The sequence below is a fragment of the Danio aesculapii genome, chromosome 24 (genome assembly GCF_903798145.1).
Source record: "Danio aesculapii chromosome 24, fDanAes4.1, whole genome shotgun sequence".
NCBI classification, from domain to species: Eukaryota; Metazoa; Chordata; class Actinopteri; order Cypriniformes; family Danionidae; genus Danio; species Danio aesculapii.
Window position 1 is genome coordinate 12,043,250 of NC_079458.1, and position 15,477 is coordinate 12,058,726.

The window sequence follows — 15,477 nt, forward strand, 5'->3', positions numbered from 1 at the left end:
CTGTTAATGTTTAACTGTGTCATGACTTTACTTGAAGGGGCACATCACCATTATCTCATCTTTAACTGCTCATGAACTCCTGTGTTTAAACTGTTCTCGTTGATGTTGACTGAAAACCTTTCTATTGTTATTCAGTGTAAACGCACTAGACAGATGTGCATGAGGAGTTTATGAGTAGATAAGAATGGGTTGATGATGATGTGCCCCTACAGGTAAAGTCACAATATAATTATAGCCTACATTAACATATTATAAGTTCCTGAAACTAATGTGGTAATTAATACATTAATTAACAAACAATCATGTATTAAAAAGTATTTAAAGTATAGCCGTTATTCACACATCATGTCTCATGTTGGTCAGTATGCAAATATTTTTTTAAATTACGAAAATTAGAATTTGACATCACTTTTCTACATTGATGGATACGTGACCGCGTGGACATTGCCGACAATGAGCATGTGTGTGTGTATTCCTGGAAATGTATTATCCTCCCGACCTGTAAATCTGATTTACTCCATGTCCTGAAACACAACCCCTCTCCTGCTTTCCCCTTCAAATTCTAACGGAGGGAGCGATTTGTTTGTGAATGAATCTCTGTTAAGAACGACTCGTTCATTTAGCCAACAATAATACAAGGTTCTGACACCGCAGCATCTTGTTGTCATATTTCATTTACATTATTTGCTTTTTTTATTCAACAAAACTAGCACATGCCTAGTATTTAGTGCGAGTTGGTGCTACTTTGCCTTATGATCAGTAAGAGACTGTATTATCATCAATACTTAGCACAAAAATTCGAAACATACAAAACCGTAAAAAACGAAACCTTAGCTATGAAATGTTCTGCCTTTGTGCTTTGTTTGCTTGTTACTAAACCAATGCTAAAGTCCAGCATCTTCAGATTAATTTTAGTCTTGACTAGTGCGGTTGAATGATTTTTGTCCTGGGAGCCCTGTACAAAAATGGCGGCAGGATTGACTCATGCTCATACAGTTGAAGTCATAATTATTAGCCCCCCTTTGATTTTTTTTATTCATTTTTAAATATTTCCTAAATGATGTTTAACAGAGCAAGGAAAGTTTCACAGTATGTCTGATAATATTTTTTCTTCTGGAGAAAGTCTTATTTGTTTTATTTTGGCTAGAATAAAAGCAGCTTTCAATTTTTTAAAACCCATTTTAAGGTCAAAATTATTAGCCCCTTAAAGCTATATTTTATTTTGATAGTCTACAGAACAGCCCATCGATATACAATAACTTGCCTAATTACCCTAACCTGCCTAGTTAAGCTAGTTGACCTAGTTAAGCCTTTAAATGTCACTTTAAGCTGTATAGCTGTATAATCTTTTCTTCGTTAAACAGAAATTGAGGGAAAAATGAACAGGAGGCTAATAATTCAGGGTAGCTAATAATTCTGACTTTTACTATATGTATATATAAAGTTTAGATATTAACATATCATTATTAGTGTATACTGTTGATGAAAGACAACAAAGGAAAATTTCGTTTTCTTTAAAGTTTTGTTTTCTTCGAAATTCACAGACAAATCATTTGCAATGAGAGCTGGAGTGTATGTTAGGTTGAAGTATTTTAAACCATATTTTCAAATATCCATCTTACCTTTCTCTCTTGATAAAGGTAAAATTGGTTTTATATTCTTTCATTTTTGCATAGCGACAACATGAGACGGTCCCTATGTAGTTTACCATGCTACTCTAAATATTCGGTCAGAAATCGCATGTAAGTATGACTTCAAAACAACACTGTTAAATTGACTGTGAACAGTAGCTACGTTTCCATCCACCTATTTTTGTGCGCATTTTGGATATGCGCATAAAAAATCGGTTGATGGAAACGCCAAGATGCACATAAGTATTAAAAATCACGCATAACTGAGTGGGAGAAACTTTTTATTCAATAAGAAAAGATGCACATAAATTGCGATGGAAACACTTTCACCGAATAAATTCCAGTATGTGCATTAAAAAAGGTCATGTGATTTTGTTATAAGATCATGTGATGATAAAAATGTGTGTGAATGGACAAACCAGCAGGCTGAGAACATTGTAAAACATCTGAAATGTTCTTTTGGCCATTCTAAAACACCTTAACCATTTCAGTATTAGTGTGATTATATTATTAATTACCTCCAGAATCATAAGCATCTGTGCTTTGTGTCTCATGCCTTCACCTCGCGTTCACTGCATGTCAGGATTATCTCAAGTCATTTATTAAATAAAGTAAAGATTCACGCAGCTTCTCTTATCGCAGCAAATTCCGTTTTTACTGTTGATATTTGGCACCAGATAATCAGGAAGTGACAATATTGTTCGCTTTGACTGCGATAATTCAGAATTTTGGAGGGAAACAGCTAATGGCTGCTAAAATGATTTCACTATTTAGAATTAGCAAAAAATGCTTTTCTGAAGTAATATTATTAAGTAGAAAGTCCGAATGAGCGACTACTAAACCAACGTTAGATCGATTGACAAATGTAATGTTGACTATAATGTTGACAATATGCAGTTTTCTGAAGACTCCTGGCTCAGAGAAAGTCTGCACTGTGGCTGTGATGCTCTGGTGTTGATTTAGCAGCTTGTGTGAAGTCAGCTGGGCGGCTTTCATCTTTTACAGTGTTGGACTCGTGTTTCTTGCTGTGTCAGCAGCAGCACAGGCCTCCTGGTGTTTGGCTGGTAAACCTGGCGAACAGTCGTGGCACCACTGAGGAGGAAACAGACAGGAAAACGCTCTGCTGTGGGCCTGATTAACAGCTCGACCGTGTGAGAGGCCAACTTTTATTGTAACTTGCTTTGAATGACTTTCAGTTTTACCACAACCATATCGGAATGACCGTTTTATCAGTGTTGCAAAAAGAGGTTGAGTATTAGATTGTGGGACACGCACCAATGTAACTTTAGTGTAATTCTACCTATTTTATACTATTGTCTGTTTATTAATAACGAAACGAGACAAGAGGTTTACACTATTTATAGGAAAACCTCAATGATGAAATATATGAATCACAACATGCAAAACTATTTAGCTGTTTTTTTATAAATCAAATTGTAATGAATGTTGTTTTACTTCTATTTTAACGAATTATATGTTGCCGTTTTCTATGTGATTCTATGTCTGTAGGTGATTTCTTATATGAAATTTAACAATGGTTTTATTTTTTATTATTTAATTTTTTTATTAACCAGTTTTAAAATGGTCGTAGATTTGTGGTTATCATGGTATAAAAACACCATTGACCATGTTTTTTTAATGCAGTAAAACCATGGTTCACTTTCAAAATTATGACTCACATGGGAAAGGAAATAAGGTAGTCATTAAGTGAAGTTTAATTTTAAACTAATTTCGAGAGGAGCATGTGCTCATGATTGACCTAGCTGGTCCACAATAGCTAACCATGATCCTCCAATCAAAGGATCCCAAGTCACTATATATATATATATATATATATATATATCCTCATTTCTCTACAACTATCTTCATCTATAAGAAGACCCCCTCCTCCCCTTCTTCCACCTTTATCCAGAATGGGTGGCACGGTGGCCCAGTGACTAGCACTGTTGCCTCACAGCAAGAATACCAATGGCGTTGGGTCTTCACTGGGCCATCTGGTATGTCTGTGTGGAGTTTGCATGTTCTCCCCGTGTCCGTGTGGGTTTCCCGCGGGTTCCCCGGTTTCCTCCCACCATCCAAATGTGCTCTATATTATAGATAAAATAAGTCTAAATCTTTTTTCTAATGTCTTAGTCTCAGGAAGTTCACCTTGGCCTTAGCAGCGGGGGAGTTCCAGATCGACCTGAGCTCAATCTTTCCTCGCCCTGTGAAAGGAGGGAGCCCTGGGCTCGAGGAACCCTTGAGCTCAGGGCTCTCTCCCGGGACAGCATGCCAAACAAGCTATGTATAAATCGTGAGCTAAGTGTGAACTCTTGAAAGGGTCACGAAACGCCAAAACACATTTTTTGAGATGTTGCTAAAAACACTATTAGGACATATTTAGCTGAACATATAAGTGAAAATTGGTTGTTTTTGCGTTGTTTTGGGCAATTTCGCTTATAAATAAATTTTAAAGCTGTATCACAGCGATGAGATCATTGTGTAAATTCCAGCATGGAGATTGGCTGTCTGTACCGGCCAATACAAAGTGACGTCATTGAGGTTTCAGTACATCTGTACATTAATTCATAAGAAAGACTTGGTTCGAACCCATCAGCACGTTGAACGAGATGCAACTTCATTAATATGCATAATATAGCTTAATATAGCTATAATATAGCTGCATAATAAAGACTCATTTTACCTGTTACAGTGCTCAGAGAGAAACCATGTTGTGCTGCCAACCGTAATTCAAACAAGTGGAAAAAAGAATTGTTCGGAGACATGGGTCATCAGTGTTGCATTTATAAATGTGCCGTAATCAATTTGTTTGCCAAATTTCATTTCATTTCATGAATATTGGATGTGAGGAACTGCTGGAGAAGTGCTGTTTTAATGTATTGTTTGATACTGTACATTGTATGGGAGAAAAAAAAAACCTCCGCAACTTAGATGCACTTAGTAGGTGCAGAGAATAGTATCAGAAAGCCATGTGTGTATAGACTAACTAGTCACAAAATGTGGTGAAAATCCTACACAATGGTAATAGTTTGATTAAGGGGTTTACATGTTTACATTTGGAGAGCAGCATTTACAGCCCATAATATTGTAGTGATATTAACGTACTGTAAACTTAGTAACTAAATCATTTTGACTTGTTGTAAGGTATGTCTTTAAAAACAGAAAGAGTACTGCTGACTATACTAACTAACTTTGCCTCTGAATAAACATAAACAAGAACACTGATCACACACTTGCCACATCTGTAGAGAGTGGACAATCAACACAAACTGGATCTGCATCTTTTTTTAAAAGAAGACGAGCTGCAAATCCGGATTTCTCCGTTTTCAGATGTGAAAAGCTCTTGAGTAAAAAATGTTCCTTACAAACATATTTTTGTCGCATGTTAGCAGACCACTGTACTCCACACATATGTTTAGCTGCGCTCTCATAGCAGGTAATTGAAAACAAAAACTTTGTTGCAGCACATTTATAAACGCAACACTGACGACCCATGTCTCCAAACAATTCTTCTTCCACTTGTTTTAATAACGGTTGGCAACACAACCTGGCATCACTCTGCCATCTGAACACTTCAAACATCTTCAAAGCTATCATGCATATTAATGAAGTTGCACCTCATACACAATAGAGCGCAATGATTGGTTCGAACCAAGTCTTTCTCACGAATTAATGATGAAAACTCAAAGACATCACATTGTACCGACTGGTACAGACATCCGGTCTCCATGATGGATTTTACACAATGATCTTAATCGTCATGACACAGCTTCAAATTTTCTTTTCAAACCGGAAGAATGAATTTGCACGAAAATCAGACAAAAACAACCAATTTTCACTTTTTAGTGAAATATGTGTGTCCTAATGGTGTTTATAGCAGCGTAAAACACATATTTGACTGTCAACATCTCAAAAAAAGGTGTTTTGGTGTTTCGTGACCCTTTAAGTAGCCTCCATAGACCTACGTCACACCCGACAAGTAGGAAGTTTTTACCAAATACCTCAACACATTTTTCTTCCAGTATAACATAAACTAAACCTTATATAAAGAAACCCTATGGAGACCCAGAAGGGACGTGATGGTGGGGGAAAAAATGGGTGGAAGAAAAAAAAACTGAGTGGAAAAAAAAATGCGTTGGAGAAAAAAAAATGATAGGAAAATATATATATTTTTAAGTTGTTGCGCTTCCTTGAAAAAATGTTTTGCGTTATCTCGCAAATGTTTTGTGTACCCTCACAAAGATGTTTTGCGTTATCTTGCAGAACAATTTTTTTACAAACACTTCCTGTTCACTTCATGTCAATATTAATAATATAATATAAAAATGTCTGCATTCACCTTCTTTCCATTAAAGCTGTGCGTCGATCAGCGCCCCTCATATGCAACCTCTGAACCAGTGAATGCATGTATAAGGGCTGACTGACTTCCAGCTGTACACGCCATTTAAAGAGGAGCTAAAGTGCAGGACAATTATGGATTCGGGTGTGTGTTTAAACAGGCAAATACACTTAATAATATGTAAACATGCCCGGACGTCCAGCGTGTTTTATTTTAAACAACTAATTTCCTCTTAAATGAGCACACACATATGCTTTCGTTATATATCATTGCGTTCGTAAAGTGACACCTATCAAACAAAACAAAATAAGAGATTTATTTGCTGTTCTTCATATGTTTGATAACAGAGGTGCCACTTTAAATGGCGTGTACAGAAGTATCTGGGATCAGTTTATCATACGGAGCGCGTTCGGCAGTCAGCGCTTATACATGCATTCACTGATTCAGAGATTGCATATGAGGGGCGCTGATCGACGCACAGCTTTAATGGAAAGAAAGTGAATTCAGACATTTTTATATTAATTTCAACATGCTTTTAAGATTAAAAATATGAGAGAAATAGGGAATCTGCCAATAGTAAATAACACATTTTATAAATAAATGAAAAAGCCAATCATTTCTTTTCAAGTATTTGTTTTAAATTATGGCATACCAAAAGTACCTGCAATTATAGAATCTCCCATGTATAATAATGACGGATGTCACATGAGTGAAGATATGAACAATTAATTTCAGTAAGTCAATGTTAGTTCAAACATTTCGCAATATCTTCTTTTGTGTTCAACAGAACCCCCCAACAAGAATTTTCATTTTAAGGTAAGCTATCCCTTTAACGCAGTACAAATGGATATAACATGTTGTATACAGTATGTGTCCCAAATGACATTTTAAATAGAGTAAATATCCTCCTGGTCACAGTAATCGTGTTTTGTGTGTGTTATATGGTCGCATGCAGACAGGCATGGTGGATTTGGAGGAGCAAGCTGGACAGGAGTCAAGTGAAGTGGGCGCTTGAAATATAGTCAGACAACAACATCGCACCCCAGCCTGAGGTAAAATGAACAGCCCTGACACAGATAGAAAATCCAGATTGAAACGTTGGCCCTGCTGCGTGGAACACGCCGTCAGAATATCACATGTACAGTAGTAGGGCAATTGTTTTTCTTTACACAGTGGTTTACAGGAGATCCTTATTTGGATCCTCATTTGAAAACTTTACTGCTTTGAATTTGACTTGATGATGCAGTGTGAATCATATCTGATGTGTTCATTAGCATTATGTGGTCAGTGAAGTGGAGATGACAACAGTAAAACTGCCTCAGGCCTGTGCATTGAATAGAGGATTCGCCTGCAGCATGTTTCTGAAATACTCACAAAAGCCAATGTTAGTACAAAGCCCCCAAGGCAACATTGAGAAAAAATCAAATAATGGACATGCGCACGAGAAAGTCTTCATTATTATTAATATTATTACTTTTGAATGTCCCCTTGGGGGTGCCGTACTATAGGGTTTTTAAGTTGTTTTGAGAAATTGTGATTTTAATTCAAACTGTAGATTTCATCTATATATCCCAAACGATGTGAGTTAATATTCACAACATGACTGTGATATGAAGTACACTTCAGACTTTTATTTATTTATTCATCTTTTAGTATTTAAGTTGAAATCATTAACCCAGTTTATCTAAAGTATAAAAATATGTTGTTAGCAATACCAGTGAAACTGAATGATTCCGGATGCATCTTGATAGGCTTTTAGCTGCAGATTACCCTAGTGCATGAATCAGTACACTACCTGACAAAAGTCTTGTGGTCTATCCAAGATTTAGGAACAACAAATAATAATTTGATTTCTAGTTGATCATTTGGTGTCAGAAGTGGCTTTTATGAAAGACAAAGGCCTCTAGATTATGCTTATTTTACCATAATAAAATATGATCAAGCCTTGATTTTTAATTATTTAATTAGGGCAGTAAGGTCTGACTTTGCTTAGACAACAAGTCTTGTCACTTAACAGAAATAATGTCCAGTATAGAATATAAAGTCATGCTGCAGTGGAAAAAAAATTAATATTGTGTATGACTCCCATGAGCTTGGACGACTGCATCCATACATCTCTGCAATGACACAAATAACTTATTAATAAAGTCATCTGGAATGGCAAAGAAAGCTTTCCTGCGGGACTCCCAGAGTTCATCAAGGTTCTTTGGATTCATCTTCAATGCTTCCTCCTTCATTTTACCCCAGACATGCTCAATAATGTTTATGTCTGGTGACTGGGCTGGCCAACCCTGGAGCACCTTGACCTTCTTTGCTTTCAGGAACTTTGATGTAGAGGCTGAGGTATGAGAAGGAGCGCTATCCTGCTGAAGATTTTGCCCTCTCCTGTGGTTTTGCCATCCACTCTGCAGATCTCTCGCACGCCCCATACTAAATGTAACTACAAACCATGATTTGTCCTTCACCAAGCTTGACAGATTTCAGTAAGAATCTCGGGTCTATGAGGGTTCAAGTAGGTCTTCTGCAGTATTTGTGATTATTGGGATGCAGTTCAACAGATAAATCTACTTCTGCCACTTTTCCAAACGGTCAACTAAAAGTCAAGTTATTATTTATTGCTCTTACAACTGGGATCGACGACAAGACTTTTGTCAGGTAGTGTATAGTGAACACAAATACAGGCACTGATAAAGGCTTCTAGTTTTAATTACTTCACATTGGGACATTGATGGTGGTTACATAACTTTTTTCCGGTCCAGTAATTCTTGGACTTTCATTGTACACTGCAAAATGCAGTGTTCCACACAATTCGTTCATGTTGACGTAACTGTTAGCGATTAAGTAGGCAGAACATAAAACAATGAAGTTGTAACAAAAAATGCTCATCGAATTGTGTTGTTTCAGCTAATTTTAAATAAGTAATCTGAACAAGCAGCAATAATATATATATATTTTTTTAGTTTACACTGAGTTCCACATAAAATAATTAAGTGAACTTATTAGTTTTTACAAATGTATGATGGAACAATAAAAAAATTAAGTCGTCCCTAAAAAACTCAAGAATTGAAGGAGTTTGAAGGAGCAAACACATTTTTTTGATTGTGTGAGCATTTTATTTGACATCTTTTTTGCTCAAGAAGAAGAAAGAAAAAAAAACTGCTGAAATGGTTTCAGTGATTCATTTTTGACTCAACTTTCTCATGTTGATGTTTTTAGTTCATTTTTAAAATCATTTGCTGAATCACTTACTGAACACCAGTGAATGTTTTCGGCTCCTGAATGACTCCACCATGATTTCTTTTTCTTTGTCTGTGGTTTTGCGAGAGCCGTTCGTTCTGATGTAACGTCTGCAGCTTTAGGTGTGTCTGACCATTATTGCTGATATATAGGCACGCGCCGCACACTCTGAGGAATCTCTCTCCTCTCAAAGATTTAGTTTCCTTCTTACTAAAAGACACAATAATAGTTCCTGTTTAGTATCCAGATTTAATTTGCATGGTCAAATTAGACTATAAAACAAATCCGACTAATTAGTCATAGCATAGTTCTGTTTTGCGTTGTTTCTTCTGTAAATCATTACACTGCTGTTTTTCCTCCTTGGCAACGATTCACCCAGTTCAACTGAATGTTGAAACTTCCTCTTTCAAAATAAAAAAAAAGGTTTCTGTTCCTTTAACTTGATGTTATCTCTCTATAGCCTCCTGCTGAGATGAGTTATTTCAATTCATATGACTAAACAATACTGCCCAGTGGAAACTGCAGCTGGCACTGACTTCAGAGGAAGGCTTTGTGTTAAAGAGTAATGCTCTTTTTACGAGTCTCATTTGTCCTTCATTAAATTTCAATAAATGCGCATATATCACACGCAGAACTCTGTAGAGTACTTATGAATTGTAATGAGTTACTTAATACAAATTACTTGACAAAATTTGTAATCAGCAATGTAATCTCTTAGATATAATGTAACCTTCCTACATTTGGATTACATTTAGATTTCGTTTTTATTATCTGTTACGGATTACAAATTACTTGACAAAATTTGTAATCAGCAATGTAATCTATTAGATATAATGTAACCTTCCTACATTTGGATTACATTTAGATTTCGTTTTTATTATCTGTTACGGATTACAAATTGCTTGACAAAATTTGTAATCAGGAATGTAATTTCCTAGATTACAAATTTATGGTAATGTAACCTGCCTATTTTTGCATTACATTTAAATTACTTTTTTACTATCAGGTACTGAATACAAATTACTTGACAGAATTTGTAATCAGTAATTTAATGTCTTAGATTACACATTTATGGTATTGTAACCTTCCTACAGTTGGATTACATTTAGATTACTTTTTACTATCAGTTACTGATTACAAATTACATGACTAAACTGTAATCAGTAATGTCTTAAACACATTTAAGTTAATGTTACCTGCCTTCTTTTGGATTACATTTAGATTATGTTTTATTTTCAGTTACTGATTACAAATTACTTAACAAAATTTGTAATCAGTAATATAATTTCTTAGATTAAAAATTTATGGTAATTTAACCTGCCTATTTTTGGATTACATATAGATTACTTTTTTACTATTAGTCACTGATTACAAATTACTTGACACAAATTGTAATCAGTAATGTAGTCTCCTTATTACACATTTATGGTAATGTAACATTCTTACATTTGGATTACATTTAGATTACTTTTTATGTTCAGTTACTGATTACAAATTACTTGACATTTTTAATCAGTAATGTAGTTTCTTAGATTACACATAAATGGTAATGTAATCTGCCTACATTTGGATTACATTAAGATTACTTTTTTACTCTCAGTTACTGATTACAAATTACTTGACAACTGTAATCAGTAATGTCTTAAATACATTTAAGGTAATGTAACCTGCCTACTTTTGGATTACATTTAGATTACTTTTTACTATCAGTTACTAATTCCAATTTACTTGACAAAATTTGTATTTGTAATGTTTTAAATTACACATTTAAGTTAATGTAACATGCCTACCTTTGGATTACATTTAGATTACTTATCCTTATTTTTTGTCATGTTAAATATGTATGTATTATAATGTATGATAATCTTTTTTTTAAATAAATGCATTGTTAAAGGGATAGTTCACCCAAAAATGAATTTGTAACCTTTAGGAGCTTTTCATAATTCAGTTGAACACTAAAGAAGATATTTTAAAGAATGTTGGAAACCTGTAACCATTGACTTCCATAGTATTTCTTTTTACTATGGATGTCAAGTCAATGTCAATCTTTCTTCAAAATACTTTCTTTTGTGTTCAACATAAGAAAGAAAGTCAGATAGAATTCGAACAAGTAACAATAATATGTATTTTCAGTTTTGGGTGAACTATTCCTTTAAATATCCCTGTCTTACTGCTTTTGGTTTAGATGCATGTTAGTTTTCTTATTTATACGTTCAACTAAACTTCTCTCTAAGCATCCAGTAGCCTTACTTTTGCCATTGGTTTAACACATAAACAAGTGTCATTGTGTTTCTCTCTTCTTCAGAGCAGTTAACAGAGGATCACAGATGAGGATCCTCCCTCGTGAGCTGATCTGGCTGTATTGAGAGAGGCAGGTGGACCACGACAGAACAGGCAGCTCTTCTGGGCTCAGCGATTGGCACTGCGGCCTTTGAGGACACAGCAGGTAGAAGATCCCAGAGAGTCTTGGCTTCTTGAGTCATGAGTTCTCCTTCACCCAGTTCAGATACTCTAGAAAAGGAGTTTGAAGAAACAATCATGACTTAACACTTTTTTGTTTTGTATTTTGTAATACTCTGGGGTATTTTTTCTATCTTAAAAAAAACAGTGGTAACATATGCTACACAAGCTGTTCCAGAACATTCCAGAACATGTGATATTACATACATAGTTTAACATTGGTGATGTACAGTATTCCACTGTACACTTTTTCAAAAGAGAACAACAACAACAATAATAATAATAATAATAATTATTATTATTATTATTATTATTATTTTATTTATTTTTTTCAGCAGTGCTATGAAAAAACAATTTGGACTGCCTAATTAAACTTTTAAGTGGACATGTCAATATTCCTAGAACATTTTCTCCTATAAAATACAATTTAAACCAACCCAGGCTTAATGAAAATATGTGCCCAGGGCTAAATTTTTGAGAACTGAGAAATATGCAAATTCCAGGCGGGGAGTGGCTTCCGTCTGGCCACTCTAGCATACAGGCCTGATTGGTGGATTGCTGTACAGATGGTTGTCCTTCTGTAAGGTTCTCCTCTCTCCACAGTAGAACGCTGGAGCTCAGACAGAGTGACCATCGGGTTATTGATCACCTCCCTGACTAAGGCCCTTCTCCCCCGATCACTCAGCTTAGATGGGCGGCCAGCTCTAGGAAGAGTCCTGGTGGTTCCAAACATCTTCCACTTATGGATGATGGAGGCCACTGTGCTAATTGGAACTTTCAGAGCAGCAGAAGTTTTTCTGTAACCTTCCCCAGCCTTGTGCCTCGACACAATCCTGCCTCAGAGGTCTACAGACAATTCCTTTGTCTTCATGCTTGGTTTGTGCTCTGACATGCACTGTCAACCCTGTGACCTTACATAGACAGGTGAATGCCTTTTCAAATCATGTCCAATCAACTGAATTTACCACAGGTGAACTCCAATTAAGCTGCTGAATCATCTCAAGAATGATCAGTGGAAACAGAATCTATCTGAGCTCAATTTAGAGCTTCACGTCAAAGGCTGTGAACACTTGTGCACATGTGATTTTTCAGGTTTTTTTATTTTTACTAAATTTGAAATAATTTCAAAAAACTTTTTTCACATTGTCATTATGGGGTATTGTGTGTAGAATTTGAGGAAATAAATTAATTTAATCCGTTGTGGAATAAAGCTGTAACATTAAAAATTTAAAAAACGTGAAGCGCTATGAATACTTTCTGGATGCACTGTACAAGTCACAAATAAAAAATAAAAAATAAAATAAGTAATAATAATAATAACCAAGTAAAAATTATTAGCAATACATAAAAGTGATTGGAACATTTTTTTAATACAGCAGTATATGAACAACTTTTATTAATTAAATTTTTTTTCCCAGCCGCGCCATCGATGGCAGCGATTACTCTGTTCACCACGGTGCAGACCATCTGTGACAGCAGGACTAAAAACAGACTCTCATAACCTGATTCATGAGATGCATCAGCTTTCACAATCACAGATGATTCATGAGCACAAATGTAAATAAATCCTGTTTCTCATTGCCTTTTCTTTCACCCTTTTGTTTTGGTCTTTTTCGCATGCTGTCATGTTATTAGTAAGCATGCTGTCATTTCATATTAACCAGCCTGTGCAAGTTCAAACTCACACTCACCCAGTGGTCTTATGTAGCATGACTTGCATTTATTGTGCTCTATAAATAACTATTTCCAGTTATGCAAGCTTAAATTATAAGTAAGATATTTGTGTCCTTAATGTTTTCATTTGCACAGACATAATTTTTATGGCTGTGATTATAATCTTGTTATACATAACAATAGCATTTAGCCTTGAGTATGTTTGCAATCTCACTGTAAAAAGCAGTTAGTTGACTTTACTTAAAAAAGAGAGTAATTAACCAATTGCTTTTAAAGCGATTAATTGACCTGAGGGGCGACATGGTGTCACAGTGGGTAGCGCTGTCGCCTCACAGCAAGAAGGTCACTGGTTCGAGTCCCGGTTGGATCATTTGGCATTTCTGTGTGGAGTTTGCATGTTCTCCCTGCGTTCGCGTGGGTTTCCTCCGGGTGCTCCGCTTTCCCCCACAGTCCAAAGACATGCGGTATAGGTGAATTGGGAAGGCTAAAGGGTGTATACCCCCGGATAAAATCTCCCGGATTTTATGATCCGTATGTTGGCAGGTATAATAATGACTGCTAAAAATTCAGCTTTAATTACATTACATGCGTGTGAGGAATGGCTGATGGTGGCCATAGCAAAGGCAAACGGCAGAGGATCGCGAATTCAGAAACGCATTTAAATCGGTAAAAAAAGAAGCACACGTAACGTTTTCAACATGGTATTGGACGCAATATGTGAATAGCCTTATACAGATTTAACCTGAGAGATGCAGTGCAAGCACTGATCTATAATAGATAAGTGATTACAAGTCGTGCGGACTGATTACAAGTTTCAACACACCAGTTAAATACCTATTTTGCAAACTACAGAAAACGAGGCAGCAATTTTAGTTTCACTTATGATCCGGAGGAAGAAGAAACTTGTCCATATGAACTGTAACAGTTACTGACAAAGTCCCTGTCAAAGTCTGACAAAGTCCAATACATAATAGTCTCTGCTGCTTCTTGCTTTACAAGCAAATGGCTGACAAATCCTGCATTGCAGCATAGGTTATTGTATTAAAAATTTGAAAAATGACAGGAACAAACACAGCACTCGGTTGGCTATACTGTGGTATTGTTGTGAAAATGATCTTCAACCCCCACAGCTGAATCTCCATCTGTCAGTGATCATCATCTTTGTGTCATGATCAGTCCTGTGATCCCCCTCGCTCTGCTATAGTGTTTGAAGGGAAAGGCGCGTTCACGTTTGACCAGATCCAGGATTTCATATTTAGTGATGTACCATATTGACGTCGATGCATTAAGGCAAAAGATTTGAACTCGACACGATTCATTTATTCGACTCTGAATCAAGTATTTCGTTAAAGAATCAATAGTTTTAAACACGATGCACTTTCAGATTTAACCCTCAGCTGGATGTTTTTATTCAATTATTGCTGTTACAAAGCTCATGTTTAAAAAACCCATAATAGGGGCTCTTTATTTTATTGTCACTCATTGAGCACAAGATACATTTAAAAAAACTCATCGACCCCAAACATTGAACCACTACTGTATTTGTATTCAGTGCAGCTGTTTTATTTACTTCCGTGGCTTGTGGCTCACGATTAGAGACCAGCGACCCTTGTGACTTTAGCTGTCTCTACGGTGTGTTCCTCTTTGTTGATCATCCGGTGCTCTTGCCCAGCTGACAGCCCCTATATACACTCATCAAGCCCTATCAGATGTCTGCCTTAATTTCTCTTGGGTCTTCAGGATATTGATTTCTGCAGTGGTCTTGATGCACACGAATCAATATTTTCACAAAGCTTGGTCATTTAAATCATTCCGTCCAGATATTAGTAAAGGACCATTTATTTTTCTTTCAATTTGCTGTTAAATTGCGTGTGGAATTGAAATATTTACCGTGCTGAAATGATTTGACTTGAAGGTTGGAGAATGCTCAGTTGAAAAATATTCAATAATATTTATATTTGCATTAAATATCTTATTAATTAAATTTAGCCATTATTTAATTTATTTATTTTTTATTATTATTAAATTTTTAATGAGCCAAAATCAAGACTTTGCAGTGAATCCACATAAATAAAAGTGCATCTATTTTGGTGGGATTAAAATGATAAATACAAAGATTCTAATAAAAAACTCTCA